This window comes from Schistocerca gregaria, chromosome 9, assembly GCF_023897955.1.
Source record: "Schistocerca gregaria isolate iqSchGreg1 chromosome 9, iqSchGreg1.2, whole genome shotgun sequence".
Taxonomy (NCBI): Eukaryota; Metazoa; Arthropoda; class Insecta; order Orthoptera; family Acrididae; genus Schistocerca; species Schistocerca gregaria.
The window spans coordinates 97,318,923-97,332,213 of record NC_064928.1 but is presented as its reverse complement, the minus strand read 5'-3'; the positions used below and the strand labels follow the sequence as shown (position 1 = coordinate 97,332,213).

General features: G+C 44.8%; 1 long non-coding RNA gene across 1 annotated transcript; it reads left to right on the top strand.

Moving 5' to 3' along the window:
* The first annotated feature begins 285 nt into the window (after positions 1 to 285).
* Positions 286 to 12,356, top strand: LOC126291975 (uncharacterized). The gene is made up of 3 exons (XR_007551965.1): positions 286 to 474; positions 9,531 to 9,740; positions 11,934 to 12,356. It is a non-coding gene; the product is annotated as an uncharacterized LOC126291975 (long non-coding RNA).
* Positions 12,357 to 13,291: the final 935 nt, after the last annotated feature.

Sequence of the window (13,291 nt, the reverse complement as noted above, 5' to 3'; positions counted from 1 at the left end):
CTGTACATCAGAATGTGACATTTGTTGTGATACTGCTGTAAGATTTGATGGATCCTGGAGAAGATATGATCACCTGAGCTCTGTAGATTATATTGCCACTTGGAGAACAAAGCCATTGTGCGGCCCTCGTTATCTAGATCAATATTAGCGAACTGCTTTCAGCAGAGAGTGCGGCGCAAAAGTTCTGCGAGTGATTTCCTTATCTGTCTGTAAGCAGGTCAGAATCGGCCAATCAGCGTAGAGTGCGAAGTCTCTCTGGGAATCACTTAGCTGCCAGCTAGAGGTCTGTGGCGCCGAAACCGGGGATATCCCCGATTGTGCGTCCAGCACTTTTCGCAGTCTCCGTGCTACGGTGGAAGACCGTCTTCTCAGCGATAAGACCTAGACCAGACGGTCTTATAAGGGATGCCACCAGCAGCTCTAGCACAGTCGGAGTTGATTGGTCGGGTTCTACCCAGCAGAACTTTCGTACAGGTAACTGTTTTTCACTCTTAGCTATTCACCTACAGCTACATTTACACTCCGCAAGCCACCCAACGGTGTGTGGCGGAGAGCACTTTACGTGTCACTGTCATTACCTCCCAGTCGCGTATGGTTCGCGGGAAGAACGACTGCGGGAAAGCCTCCGTGCGCGCTCGAATCTCTCTGACTTTACATTCAAGATGTCCTCGGGAGATATAAGTAGGGGGAAGCAATATATTCGATACCTCATCCAGAAACGCACCCTCTCGAAACCTGGACAGCAAGCTACACCGCGATGCAGAGCGCCTCTCTTGCACAGTCTGCCACTTGAGTTTGCTAAACATCTCCGTAACGCTATCACGCTTACCAAATAACTCTGTGACGAAACGCGCCGCTCTTCTTTGGATCTTCTCTATCTCCTCCGTCAACCCGACCTAGTATGGATCCCACACTGATGAGCAATACTCACGTATAGGTCGAAGGAGTGTTTTGTAAGCCACCCCTTTGTTGATGGACTATATTTTCTAAGGACTCTCCCAATGAATCTCAACCTGGCACCCGCCTTACCAACAATTAATGTCATATGATCATTCCACTTCAAATCGTTCCGTACGCATTCTCCCAGATATTTTACAGAAGTAACTGCTACCAGTGTTTGTTCCCCTATCATATAATCATACAATAAAGGATCCTTCTTTCTATGTATTCGCAATACATTACATTTGTCTATGTTAAGGGCAGTTGCCACTCCCTGCACCAAGTGCTTATCCGCTGCAGATCTTCCTGCATTTCGCTGCAATTTTCTAATGCTGCAACTTCTCTCTATGCTAGAGCATCATCCGCGAAAAGCCGCATGGAACTTTCGACACTATCTACTAGGTCACTTAGCTATTACACCGGGCCTCTGAAAATTTCATTATCTGAGAGTAGCTGTTTTACCCAACGTCCTCAATTATTTGTTTTGTTTGTTATATAACAACATTTGGTGCCACCAGTCACGATTTCCATCTATTTGTTTTCTGCAAGACCCATTTTGCGGGCTACTTATCATTAAAAAGCGCGGTTTTCGTGAATTACGACATTCTTTACGCACTGAACCGTGACGAAATGACTCGGTGGGTCCTCTGCGTTTTCTCCTTGTTTGTGGCGCTTTCCTTTTGAAATTCCCGCTTTGCGCTCTGTCGTTTCCTTACCCTAGCCAGAGGGCGCTGTGACGTTGCTGTGGCTAGAGAGCCTGTATACAGAGAGAGTTGCCATAGGTGAAGTTGCCTGTGATTGGCTGATTAGCTTTGCCGCCATTTTTTTGCCAAACGTCTCTCGCGCTTCCCATCTTCGCCGTGCTTTTGAGATGAATTGAAGTTCAGAGGACTTTTGCAAACGATTAAAAGGTATTTGAATTATTGAGAGACTTGTTATGCGTTGTGCATGCGTGTTCGATTTAGTTGTACGTCGTTTTTAGTACGCAATTAGCGTTTGCGATCTTAAATAGGAGTTGAAATGATAAAGCGTTTTGTGAAGAAGTCGGTAGGCCTACATGTTTGAAGTAAACACGTCAGTAATTGTACAGTATTGTTTTTGGCATATGTAATTCGTTCTGCAGACGTTCGTAAACGATGCCAGGTTGTGCTACATTTGGTTATTCCATTAGAGGCGAAGGTGGATTTCGCATGTTAGCATTTTAAGGGGTCAGTTTTTTAAATATTCTTAGTCACGCAGAACAGGTAGGCCTATTACAATTTACTGCATTTTTAAGCTCTTACTTCTTTAACAGTTCGTGCATACTGGTAGCATCACAGGCTTTTCTGAAGCCAATATCTGTTGACGCACGCAAGTTGTAAGCACGTTTTCCGCAGTTGTCGTGGTTGCTGAAACATTATTCGTAGTAAATAATTGTTGGTACCTCTTGAAGACAGTTTTTAAAAAGGCCTACTTACTGTGGGGTAGAAGGGATACGGTAGTTTTCTTGTTATATTTGGTCGTTATTATAGTAGCCTACATTTAACATTACCTGATTTTTGTAATCTTTTTTCTTATTCGTTTGTTATCTACGAGTGTGACATGCAAAACTTTTGAAGACGTGACAAGAAGTTCTAATGCGTCTCACACTTCTTGCATGTCACAAGTAAACAACTGCTTAAGACTATCATTCATCTGACGTAATATAGGTACGTTAAATCTTTAGCGTTATGCACTTCCGTTTCAAAACAAATTTTCTACACTATATTTTTTTATTTACGTTACTTACATTGCAATATGTCTAGCAAACGAACTTCAAAGGAGATAAATGCAAGTAACGAATAATTTTTACAGCCACTGTACCAAATTTTCCTGTGCTGTACGTAGTAGGCTACTGTGAGTATACAGGGTGTTACAAAAAGGTACGGCCACACTTTCAGGAAACATTCCTCACACAGAAAGAAAGAAAATATGTTATGTGGACATGTGTCCGTAAACGCTTACTTTCCATGTTAGAGCTCATTTTATTACTTCTCTTCAAATCACATTAATCATAGAATGGAAACACACAGCAACAGAACGTACAAGCGTGACATCAAACACTTTGTTACAGGAAATGTTGAAAATGTCCTCCGTTAGCGAGGATACATGCGTCCACCCTCCCTCGCATGGAATCCCTGATGCGCTGATGCAGCCCTGGAGAATGGCGTATTGTATGACAGCCGTCCACAATACGAGCACGAAGAGTCTCTACATTTGGTACCGGGGTTGCGTAGACAAGAGTTTTCAAATGCCCCCATAAATGAAAGTCAAGAGGGTTGAGGTCAGGAGAGCGTGGAGGCCACGGAATTGGTCTGCCTCTACCAATCCATCGGTCACCGAATCTGTTGTTGAGAAACGTACGCACACTTCGAATGAAATGTACTGGAGCTCCATCGTGCATGAACCACATGTTGCCTCGTACTTATAAAGGCACATGTTCTAGCATCACAGGTAGAATATGCCGTATGAAATCATGATAACTTGCTTCATTGAGCGTGGGTGGAAGAACATGGAGCCCAATCAAGACATCAACAATGCCTGCCCAAACGTTCACAGAAAATCAGTGTTGATGACGTGATTGCACAATTGCGTGCGGATTCTCGTCAGCCCACACATGTTGATTGTGAAAATTTACAATTTGATCACGTCGGAATGAAGCCTCATCCGTAAAGAGAACATTTGCACTGAAATAAGGATTGACACATTGTTGGATGAACCATTCGCAGAAGTGTACGCGTGGAGGCCAATCAGCTGCTGATAGTGCCTGCACACGCCGTACATGGTACAGAAACAACTGGTTGTCCCGTAGCACCTTCCATATAGTGACGTGGTCAACGTTACCTTGTACAGCAGCAACTTCTCTTAGGGTTCTCGTCAACTGCACGAAGAATTGCCTCGTCCATTGCAAGTGTCCTCGTCGTTCTAGGTCTTCCTCAGTCGCGAGTCATAGGCTGCAATGTTCCGTGCTCCCTAAGACGCCGATCAATTGCTTAGAACGTCTTCCAGTCGGGACACCTTCGTTCTGGAAATCTGTCTCGATACAAACATGATGCGCCACGGCTATTGCCCCGTGATAATCCATCCATCAAATGAGCATCTGCCAACTCCGCATTTGTAAACATTGCACTGACTGCAAAACCACGTTCGTGATGAACGTTAACCTGTTGATGCTACGTAATGATGTGCTTGATGCTAGTACTGAAGAGCAATGAGTCGCATGTCAACACAAGCACCGAAGTCAACATTACCTTCCTTCAATTGGGCCAACTGTCGGTGAATCGAGGAAGTACAGTACATACTGACGAAAGTAAAATGAGCTCTAACATGGAAATTAAGCGTTTCCGGACACATGTCCGCATAACATCTTTTCTTTATTTGTGGGTGAGGAATGTTTCCTGAATGTTTGGCCGTACTTTTTTGTAACACCCTCTATTATAGCTGTAAAGAAAGGCATTCAACGAATTATTTCGCCTTATTGGCTAGTGGTTTTGATGCGGTGAGTGTGTACTCCACTACTGGGCATTCAGATGTCCCGCCCGCAGTTAGACAGAAAAATGGCCGCCGTATCGTCCGGTTGGCCACTCTCTATAGCTGTGGCCGGATGCCTGCCGTGTTTAGAGGGATTTTCGGTCTGCAGGAGGACCTCTGGTTGCGGACGCCTGGGAGCGCACAGGAGGCCATTTTGTTGATGTTTGGCGTGACTCTTGTCATGTGTGATGGATCGTCAAGGCCGTGATGGCAGCCAACGCTACTGTCTTGCTTGCAGATGGATTAAAGGGGATGGGCCTGTTTGTTCATCGAAACTCCTACGGATGTCGTCGGACTCAAAGTAAGACGTTCCCACCCTTGTTTTGCGGCATTTGCAAGCAGTTTGCATTCCGGCGTCTACAGTAATTCGGCGAAGATTATTTGTTTCGTCGGTGTGTAAATGACTTTTCTCCTTAGTTACGGAGGTGAAATCATTGTGTTCAGTCAATTTGCAAATAGGAGGCGTGTTCAATAATTAATGCATCACATTCTTTTCTCGGCCAGTTTCGATTGAAAACTGCAGAAGTTATTGTGAGACATCGGGGAATATTCCCGCTTCATCCCCTATAGTAACATTTATTATCGATAAGTTGTTGTTGTTGTTGTTGTTGTTGTGGTCTTCAGTCCTGAGACTGGTCTGATGCAGCTCTCCATGCTACTCTATCCTTTGCAAGCTTCTTCATCTCCCAGTAACTGCTGCAGCCTATATCCTTCTGAATCTGCTTAGTGTATTCATCTCTTGGTCTCCCTCTAAAATTTTTACCCTCAACGCTGCCCTCCATTACTAAATTGATCTCTTGATGCCTCAGAACATGTCCTACAAACCGATCCCTTCTTCTAGTCAAGTTGGGCCACAAACTCCTCTTCTCCCCAATTCTGTTCAATACCCCCTCATTAGTTATATGATCTACCCATCTTCAGCCTTCTTCTGTAGCACCACATTTCGAAAGCTTGTATTATCTTCTTGTGCAAACTATTTATCGTCCATGTTTCACTTCCATACATGGCTACACTCCATACAAATACTTTCAGAAAAGACTTCCTGGCACTTAAATCTATACTCGATGTTAACAAATTTCTCTTTTTCAGAAACGCTTTCCTTGCCATTGACAGTCTACATTTTATATCCTCCCTACTTCGACCATCATCAGTTAATTTGCTTCCCAAATAGCAAAACTCCTTTACTACTTTAAGTGTCTCACTTCCTAATCTAACTCCCTCAGCATCACCCGACTTAATCCGACTACATTCCATTATCCTCGTTTTGCTTTTGTTGATGTTCATCTTATACCCTCCTTTCAAGACACTGTCAATTCCGTTCAACTGCTCTTCCAAGTCGTTTGCTGTCTCTGACAGAATTACAATGTCATCGGCGAACCTCAAAGTTTTGATTTCTTCTGCATGGATTTTAATACTTACTCCGAACTTTACTTTTGTTTTCTTTACTGCTTGCTCAATATACAGATTGAATAGCATCGGGGATAGGCTACAACCCTGCTACAACCACTGCTTCCCTTTTATGTCCGTCGACTCTTATAACTGCTCTCTGCTTTCTGTACAAACTGTAAATAGCCTTTCGCCCCCTGTAGTTTACTCCTGCCACCTTCAGAATTTGAAAGAGAGTAGATGGAAGTGGACCAGTATTGGCTGATTTCTGTCCACCGACAATCTGAGCTGGCAGACAACACTGATTCTACAAAGACAGCAGTGAAACGCAGAGCTGTTGATCACTAGACTGTTATATCTGACTGATGTTCCCCGAGATCGGCTTCTACCAGTTTTTCCATTCGTCTGTAAAGAATGCGCGCTAGTATTTTGCAGCCGTGACTTATTAAACTGACAGTTCGGTAATTTTCACATCTGTAAACACCTGCTTTCTTTGGGATTGAAATTATGATATTCTTCTTGAAGTCTTAGAGTATTTAGCCTGTCTCATACATTTTGCTCGCCAGATGGTAGGGTTTTGTCAGGAATGGCTCTCCCAAGGCTATCGATAGGTAGCGGCGCTATACGTAGCCATAAATTAGTATTTGTAACGGGGGTACGTTCCAAGCAGAGACCTATCACTGAGTTTCTACTGTTGAAAACTACACTATCGCAGGTATTCATCGGCGCCTGCAGAATACCTATGAATACAGCAGACTGATCCAGTGGGCAAGGTGTCCGTCATCATCGCAGTAAGGTATCACAAACCTGTCTGATATCCCGTGTGCCAGCCGGAGGGTTACAGCTGTGACTCCTGCAATGTTGGAACGTGCAGACACACTCATTCGAGGTGATCGACGGATCACACTCAAACACCGCGCTACACAACTGGGTGTGCCTCTGTCTGCAGAGCTGTCACACACGTCCATCAGTTGACGATGCTGAAAGATGTGAGGGGTCATCGCTGCCTAACAGAAGACTATAAGGAGCAACGAAGGACCATCCATGCATAGTCACTTGTGCTTTATGAGGACCATCGTGACAAATTTTTGTCGAACATCTTCCCAGGCAATGGAACATGGATCCGTCACTACGAACTGGAAACAAAACGGGAATCCATGGAAAGGCGCCACACCAACTCCGAAGAACAGACCCGCACCCTCAACCAGTAGAGTCATGTGGATTCTCTTCCAGAACTCTGAAACCACTATTCTGTTTGATGCCCTTCTTCATACTCTGAAGTGTATTGTGATCCCCTTGGAAAATTAAAGAACTTTTTCAACTTCTCCTTCTCAATGACTACGCAAGGCCTCGTACAAGTCTGCGCATCTGAGACGAGCTCACAGAACTTCGTTGGGCCGTTCTTCCTAGTCTACTCTGCAACCCGGATCTTGCACGTCCCAATTTCATCCGTTTTGTCCAACGAAGGATACAGTCTCTGGGCAGTGGTACGTGCCCAACGTAAAGTCCCGAGAGACTGGAAAAAAGCGCAGGTGACGCCTGTATATAAGAAGGGTAGAAGGACGGATCCTCAAAATTACAGACTAATATCCTTAACATTGGTTTGTTGCGGGATTCTCGAAAATATTCTCAGTTGGAATATAATGAATTTCCTTGGGACAGAGAAGTTGTTGTCCATGCATCAGCACGGCTTTAGAAAGCATCGCTCCTGCGAAACGCAACTCGCCCTTGTTTCACAAGATATCTTGCGAACCGTGGATGAAGGGTATCAGACGGATGCCATATTCCTTGACTTCCGGAAAGCGTTTGATTCGGTGCCCCACTACAGACTCCTAACTAAGGTACTAGCATATGGGATAATTTCCCAAATATGTGAGTGGCTCGAAAATTTCTTAAGTAATAGAACCCAGTACGCTGTCGTTAATGCTGAGTGTTTACCGGAGGTAAGAGTATCATCTGGAGTGCCCGATGGAAGTGTGGTAGGTGCGCTGTTGTTTCCTATCTACATAAATGATCTTTGGGTAGGGTGGATAGCAATGTGCGGCTGTTTGCTGATGGTGCTGTGTTGTACTGGAAGGTGTCGTCATTGAGTGACTGTAGGAGGATACAAAATGACTTGGACAGGATTTGTGATTGGTGTAAAGAATGGCAGCTAATTCTAAATATAGATAAATGTAAATTAATGCAGATGAATAGGGAAAAGAATCCTGTAATGTTTGAATACTCCATTAGTAGTGTAACGCTTGACACAGTCACGTCGATTAAATATTTGGGCGTAACACTGCAGAGCGATATGAAGTGGGACAAGCATGTAATGGCAGTTGTGGGGAAGGCGGATAGTCGTCTTCGGTTCGTTGGTAGAATTTTGGGAAGATGTGGTTCATCTGTAAAGGAGACCGCTTATAAAACACTAATACGACCTATTCCTGAGTACTGCCCTAGCGTTTGGGATCCCTATCAGGTCGGATTGAGGGGGGACATAGAAGCATTTCAGAGGCGGGCAGCTAGATTTGTTACTGGTAGGTTTGATCATCACGCGAGTGGTACGGAAATGCGTCAGGAACTCGGGTGGGAGTCTCTAGAGGAAATGAGGCGTTCTTTTCGTGAATCGCTACTGAGGAAATGTAGACAACCAGCACTTGAGGCTGACTGCAGTACAATTTTACTGCCGCCAACTTACATTTCTCGAAATACCACAAAGATAAGGGAGATTGCTCGTACAGAGGCATATAGGCAGTCATTTTTCCTCGTTCTGTTTGGGAGTGGAACAGGGAGAGAAGACGCTAGTTGTGGTATGTGGTACCCTCCGCCACTCACCGTTTGGTGGATTGCGGAGTATGTATGCAGATGTAGGTGTAGTGGTTGCTGATGCAGCAAGACTTTCTTTCTAACGTGGACTAATAGAGCGGTACCATGCGGACGTACAGGTTCCCCCAGTAAAGTGGTGCAATACCTTTGTACTGAATTGAGATTATATATAAAAGTAGGATTTTCTAGCCGTAAGAGTGGGGAATAACATTGCATTGGATTCCTGAACAAATCAACCTGTTTTGAGGGAATAAAGTGTCACATTGCAATTGAACGGCCCTCGTATTAATTATAGATCAAGGAGTAATCATAGATGTAGTATTCCTCTGACAATCTTTAGAATATATTTACACGGCACCACTCGTACGTGGCACAGTGCACTTCCAACAACAAGGTATTAACGTACGACAAAGCGAACTTATTCATACGCTGCTATTTGTTGGTGACCTGCTGCTTGTAGGTAGGGCAAAAGACGGACTGCAACGAGTGTTACATTAAGAGCAGCTGTGCTGGACCCAATCTAAATATTTTCATAAAACAAAAGAAACGCGTTGTCTTTCTTAGGGAGAAATCCGCTAAGAGTCGAAATAATGATCGGTAATCAATCGAACAACTTTCTAACTACTAAAACTTTTAATATCTTATTTCCTAATGTAATTATTTCAGCGTCAACTAATTTAACTCGACTACATTGCCTTATCCATGTTTTGCTTTCGTCGATGTGTCGACCTTTTGTGTTAAGAAAACGTACAAAAATACAAGGTGTTCAAGATTCCTTAATCTGACAGCGCCTTGAAACAGCATTTTTCATAGCATGCGAGTTCTAAAACTCTTGTTTCCTTTTCCAGTGAGACTTGGGTCTCTTTGGACTGTACCCATACCTAACCAGCCTGTCAGTCGGTGGCCGGTCAGTTTTTCGTCTGTTCAGTCGGGAGCAGACAACGCCAGCTTCACACCCCACCTCGGGAAACACGCGACGGTGACATCCTTTGGACATCAGCAGTCGCGAGGGCGACCAACCAGCGACTACGCAGAGGCAGCGCTAATACATCCGTGAGGTGAGTAGCAGCCTACACTTGCTCATACGTATCACTGCCGAACCTAGACTGCCGGCCGCTCTGGCCGAGCAGTTCTAGGCGCTTCAGTCCGGAACCGCGCTGCTGCTACGGGCGCACGTTCGTCGTGGAGTTCACCATCGCAGGCGCTCCTGTCTGTGATGCAGCGTCAAGGGTAACCGCAGCCATGGTCTCCGACCTGATAGTCCATCCTGCTGCAAACGTCGTCGAACTGTTCGTGCAGATGGTTGTTGTCTTGCAAACGTCCCCATCCGTTGACTCAGGGATCGAGACGTGGCTGCACTATATGTTACAGCCATGCGGATAAGATGCCTCTCATCTGGACTGCTAGTGATACGAGGCCGCTGGGATCCAGCTCGGCGTTCCGTATTACCCTGCTGAACCCACCGACTTCACATTCTGCTAATAGTCATTACATCTCGACCAACGCGAGCAGCAATGTCGCGATACGATAAACCGCAATCGCGATAGGCTACAATCCGGCCTTTATCAAAGTTGGAAACGTGACGGTACGAACTTCGCCTCCTTACACGAAGAGTTACAACAACGTTTCACCAGGCACCGCCGGTTAACTGCTGTTTGTGCTCGAGAAATCAGTTGGAAACTTTCCTCATGTCAGCACGCTGTAGGTGTCGCCACCGGCGCCAACCTTGAGTGAATGCTGTGAAAAGCTAAATATTTGCATATCACAGCATCTTCTTCGTGTCGGTTAAATTTCGCGTCTGTAGCACGTCATTTCCGTGGTGTAGCAATTTTAATGGCCTGTACTGAATCTCGTGTCAAGACACAATGCAATTAGAGACATTTGCTGCCAGTGGGCATTGGTTCGTATCAGTGGGGTAAGTTGGAAATTTGTGCCCGGTCGGGATCGAAAAGCTACAGCGGCGAGCGCAGCCTTGTGTAAAAAGTGAAGGACGATTAATTACTGATGAGTAAAGTCTCTGTCATGTATATGTTGTATTTATTAAAGTTACGGAAACCCGCTCCGAACTTATGTACCATCCCCACATGATGGTTGGAAAAGATGACTGCAATCTGATTCTTATGTTTGAGCTAGGAATATGTTCTAGGGTTCTACAACAGATGGATGTCAATGGGACTGTTTTGCGGATCAGTTCTGCTGACCTTCGTAAAGAGGGGTGTGAGCTGTACACCTTTCCAGTCTCCGGGCACAGCTTTTCTCGGCTACATGGCTGTACTGGAATTCAGCTGCAGATTCTCTATGGAATTTGACAGGAGTGCCATCGAGGCTTTGAGCCTAGTTTAATTTTAGTGATATTAGGTGTTTCTCAACGCCAGAGCTGCCTTTCCACAACAGTAGTGTTGTGTACATAGTTGCGCGTAGTCAGCGCGTACACAACTTTCCCACTAGAGCGCGCCCCGCTAAGCACAACAGCGCAGACGCAGCGCTCGGCCGTCTCCGCACTACGAGATGGCGCTGCCTTAGAGACGGACCAAATTCTGCTTCCGCCGATCCGCGTATTAATATGTAACGCAGCCAATGAGATTTCTGCTAACGTAGAACCTTTTCTCCTCGCGGATCACACTCGCGCAGTGATACCTGAACGTGTGAGGTATTATAACGAGTGTACAGACCTCCGATTAGTCAGTCTGCATTTGTCTGTAGTCAAGTTTCAGTCTGCGCCTAATAAGATTACCATATTCCTGTACATAGCCACGAAGATAAATGTATAGATACTTTCTCAAGTATCAGAGATATGTGAGAATAAGATTAACATACCAAGACCAAAGGCACTTCAGATTGTCAATTGTAAACAGCATCCAGAATCAAGTTACGTAATATCTATGCTTTTTCTCATTTTAATTATTGTGTGTGAAAATTAATCAAGTTCTGTTTAAAGTTGGTCGCCGTCAATCTGCTACTCTAAGCGTGCAAGTGAAATTTCTATCGTCTGACCTAATGGCAGAAGATAAACACGCCACGATAAGACCACGAGACATATTGCTGACACTCGCCTACTTCGTTAGAGCGCCAAGTCAAATAATCTGATGGTGTATGTACCGAAGGTCTCACAGTACACACACCACAACTAGTCTCCTTAAGATAGCGGTAATGCCTTGACACAGTGGAAAGCCTGAATTACTGTGCACCACTGCATTTCCACAAAAGCACAATTTGAACTTTTTTTCACACCTGTTGTCTTTCTCTTGCAGGCCGAAGCTCGCAGCTGAAAGATGGCGGACCTCTGGCAGCAGCTCGGGCAGTTGATCATGAACGATATGGCGGAATGTGCGTTCCGGAGCATGGACGCCGACCAGGCCCGGGTATGCAGGCTGCTCTGGAAGCTCAGGGCTACGGTCACCAGGATAACTTTTACCGGGAAGCAGATCGAATTCTTCTTTGAACAGTTGTCTCGTTTCTTAGAGAACGACGAGGCCGACTTGGAGCAGGGGCTCCAGATGATCGTCCAGTCTGTGATGGTGTCGAGAAATATTTTTGAGGGCTACAAAGAGGTTCAGGACCTGATAGATGAAATTAAGCGAGAGTGGGACCGTTACAAAGCTAGAAACATGCTTAAGTGGGATTACTGAAAACTATAATCTTTGTGCTCATTTAATAAAAACCTCTATTCGTTCCATAGTCTATTACTTAATTTGAAATCAGTGTCAATGGAACCTGAACATAAACCATAAAAAATGGGGAACTAACTCAACCAGTTTTTTGTGCATACCGCCTCTGTTTATAGTGGCAACATGGAAGCAACATGAAATATTCTTGCTCCAAAACACTGCAGTAACAACTTCACAAATTAGTAAGTATCCAGATTTTCAATCTTTGGTCGCAACACTTTTTTTGAGGATCATGAATCAGACCGGATTGTTGATCGACGTAATTAAGGAGCAGAAAAACTACAATGCAGAGAACATTCTCCACGTACAGACCCTGAATTGATTTAAAAGGAAACAACACTATTTTGTTATTCCAATAATTTGGCTAACACCTAAATGAGTGCAACGTGTATACAGGGTGTTACCAAAGGTACGGCCAAACTTTCAGGAAACATTCCTCACACACAAATAAAGAAAAGATGTTATGTGGACATGTGTCCGGAAACGCTTAATTTCCATGTTAGAGCTCATTTTAGTTTCGTCAGTATGCACTGTACTTCCTCGATTCACCGCCAGTTGGCCCAATTGAAGGAAGGTAATGTTGACTTCGGTGCTTGTGTTGACATGCGACTCATTGCTCTACAGTACTAGCATCAGGCACATCAGTACGTAGCATCAAGAGGTTAGTGTCTATCACGAACGTGATTTGCAGTCTGTGGAATGCTTACAAATGCGGAGTTGGAAGATGCCAATTTGATGTATGGATTAGCACGGGTCAATAGCCGTGGCGCGGTACGTTTGTATCGAGACAGATTTCCAGAACGGTGTCCCGACAGGAAGACGTTCGAAGCAATTGATCGGCGTCTTAGGGAGCACGGAACATTCCAGCCTATGACTCGCGACTGAGGAAGACCTAGAACGACGAGGATACTTGCAATGGACGAGGCAATTCTTCGTGCAGT